Genomic DNA, 3624 nt, shown 5'->3' on the forward strand with positions numbered 1-3624 from the left:
TGTTAATAATAATTTTAAAAAAATCTATATTTTCTTCTCATTTACGTATCCACTATATACTTTTATAATTGTAAAATTTTCTGTAAATTTTTTTACAAGATTTTGAAACTTGTCCATTCAAGTTTTTTAATTTATTCAATACTATTAGAATATATATTCGTTATATTTTTGACAAATATATTTAACACGATGAATTATCGTGAAAGCTATCATTTAATATCAATAATTTATATTGTATATAAATATATCGTACGAATTCTATAGAATTAATAAGCGTCCACAAACTTTTGAGGGGCAATGTATTTCCTGTATCGTATTCGGCACAAAGGGTTCAAACCTCTGAGCCGAACGTGTGCTTTACTCGCGAGGATGTAGAAGTTCAATTTGCAAATGGATGCGACCCGGTTTTCGACGAATGGAGACGGCCAGACTTCGAGGAAACACAACACAGCACGCGATATTTTCACGTGTTCATTCGAAAATATTAACGTTTTACGGAAGGAGGCGTGTTTATATCGCCTCCAGCTCCACACCTCCCCTCCCTCTCCAATTTACGGTAGAATTTCAACGTTTTGATCGTTTGTTTCGTGAATCTAGCGATGAAATAAAGTAGAATTTATGTACGTTTCAGTTTTTCCTGTAATTCCGTGCGGTTTTGTTGTTGCTATTCTTTTTCTTCTTCTTCTTCTTCTTCTTCTTCCACGCTCGTTGAAAGTAGAATTGTGAAAAAGTTATTCGATGTTCCTTTTAAAAGTGGGATGGATTTATTAGAATACTGGAAAGTTATTGTTTCCAACGATTCGTGCTTCTTCATTATTTCTAGGAAAATTTCAAATTATATTTTTTTGATTATTTATGATTCCTTATCAAAATTTGTTTCTTTCATTGAATAAATCTTGTACAATTTTTTATGCATTTATTTAGTTGTGATACACAACTAGATAAAAAGTCGACGAATGTAAAAGTAAATTATAGCCGAACGATAAATCTATATCAGATTCACTTTCGTGTCTGGCCACTATTTCACCATTTCCACTTCGTCTTCCTCTTCCTCCTTTTCCTGCCTTTCGCATCATCCAAGTTTTCTAACTCGAGATCCAGCAATAGAAATTATTGAAACTGATTTTACGAAATTTTTTTAGAAATAGTTCATTCATTCTTTCCAATTTCCTCTAAAAAAAAAAAAAAAAAAAAGAACGATTTCAATCTTAAATCTGCTGTTTCGATCTGTTTAAAGGGAACGTATAGTAGGATTTAAATCAGTTGAGTAGTTTTCTTTTTTTTTCTATTACGATGTTATCTTCTCGTGTGTCTGACCTTTCCTCGGCCATCAAGTCTGAAACCTTATCCCCCCAGCCAAGAGAAAAAGCAATTATCTTCCCTTCTGCTTTCTGGTGTTAAAAATTATTTATAGTTTTTCCTCCGGAACAAGCACACGATCCAATGAAAATTTATGTTATTCCGTCATACGAATAAATCAAACGTAATAGTTGGATCATAGCTTATCCACGTGTGTTTTTTAATTAAAATTCGTTCAATTTACATTATCGTACAACCCAATCGGGCGTAAATTCAGAATACTTTATATACTTTTGCTCTTTTATTATTTATTTTTCTTTTTCGGGGAACGAGAAGCGGACGATTGATTTTCCCCCATTATCCTCTTCCAACGATAATTTCGACACTTTCGAGCATTCCTCTCCCTTTCGAGTGATCATCGACCGTGATCAATGATTAACCCGTCAGAGCGAGAAAACGCTGGGTCGCCTCCTTTTTGATCGGGTTAACGAGCGGTCTTAACGCGCTCATTACACGTGCGTATGCGTGCGAAGGTCGGGCAAATTATCGTGAATCATGGCCGTGGAACGGGAGAGCCGGAGTTGTTTTTCCCTTCGCGGGAGAGTAACGAGAATTAAAGTAACCCCGTGATTCGGAAACAGCGGCGAGGCAGCAGCAGGCCGGCTAGGTAATTTTAAACCATCGTACCGCGTAATTTGCGTTAGGGGTAATTGTGGAACGCGAGGAAAATATCGCGGCCGATGAAAATATCGAAGGGAACGTGTGCGAAAGAAGAAAAATAGAGCGGGAGACAACTCGGGGATTTTAATGGCATCACTGCAATTTTCCGTCCCCATTTTTTCCCGCTCTCTCGTTTGCTAATCCGTGTAATATTTTCTTCCACTTAAGTAAAGGAGATTCAGAAGGAGAAAATTGAAAAACGGGTCGCTTATTTTATAATTGGAGGGACGAGGTGGAGGATCGCCGATATCTCATTGACGCGGTATCGAGAGAGAGATTGGAGATGCAGTATTTTCGTCCCGAAAAGAGGACGCGAAATAAAGATTGTTGAGAAGGGTGGTTCAGCTTGGGAGTTGGTCACTTCGAGGATAAAGCGGATAAATGGGGACAAAGTTCGGCGAGAAGTTTGTAATTTAGAAGGTCGATCTGACCGAATATCGTACGTGATTCTAAGTTTTTTTCGAGGGTTAATCAAGATTAAAAACGGAGAGGATTCCGACTCCTTTTCAAGAAATCAGAATTAATTAGCGTCGGTTGTCGCCATGCTCAAAGCAGACAGCAGCCGAGCTCTTTAATCATTCGTTTCCTCGCAAAAGGATGAGATATTAAAAGTGGATTTCTTATTTTATCAATATCTTTTTTCAAGAGAGAATCATGTGGATCTGTTCCTTTGTGTTCCATATTGGAAAAATTTATAGCGCTATAGCAAGATTTGTCAAAGGAATTGAAAATAAAAAAATTTCATAAGGGATATTCAAAAGCTTTATACGCTTTTTTTTTTTATAATACACTTTTTCGTACGTCTCATTTATCTTTCATTTTCGTTGCGAGCGATATTTCGCTAAATGCTACTCGCAAAAATGTAGAATCGTTACAGCGATTCCCAAAAATCGGTTAGCTTACGTTAAGGGAAGAAATTTTTATAGAAAAATCGATCAGAAATAGAAATAACTTGTCAAGAATTCAAATCAGTTTTTTCTTCGATTATCAACATTACTGATCTTTCATTCTTCCGTTTCTTCTTGCTTGAATTGAAAAGAAATGCGATAATAAAGAGAATAAAATATGAAAAAAAAAATCTATAATCGTGGCTAGGAAGTTTTTTTTTTACGTATTCTTTGTCGTATATACTATTATTGGTACAACGAAGAATTCTCATTAATAAAAATCTCAGATATTAAACGTAAGATCTTCCGCGTAAAATTTTATTATAAGAATTATGCGTTTCAACGATCAATGTCAGATAAGAGAAATTCTTTTCGAAAGAGATTGCGTTATTAATTTTTTTTTAATTAGTGGCGTGGTTCCAGATATATATATATATATATATATATATATATAATTAAAACGACATCAAAAGGACATTTTTGACTCCAAGATCGCTTTATTTCGGAATTTTCAAAGTTTTCAATGAAGGGTAAACTTATAGGATGCGCGTAGGATACAATCTTAGAAGGGATGTTGAATCGAAAGGGCAAAGATGATAACGTGTAGGAAGGATTTTATCAACTTTAATATGACGTTAAAGCGGGGGCTGATAAATGTCGAGAAGTTGATTCTCTTGGAAATATATATATATACAAAAAAAAAAAAAAAAAAAAAAAA

General features: G+C 34.9%; 1 protein-coding gene across 6 annotated transcripts in view; it reads left to right on the forward strand.

Annotated features, from left to right (window-relative positions):
• LOC102673797 overlaps positions 1-3624 on the forward strand; it is a 110959-nt gene that overhangs the window by 57758 nt on the left and 49577 nt on the right. The gene's annotated exons all lie outside the window — the stretch shown is intronic.

The sequence above is a fragment of the Apis dorsata genome, unplaced genomic scaffold (assembly GCF_000469605.1).
Source record: "Apis dorsata unplaced genomic scaffold, Apis dorsata 1.3 scaffold_82, whole genome shotgun sequence".
Lineage (NCBI taxonomy): Eukaryota > Metazoa > Arthropoda > Insecta > Hymenoptera > Apidae > Apis > Apis dorsata.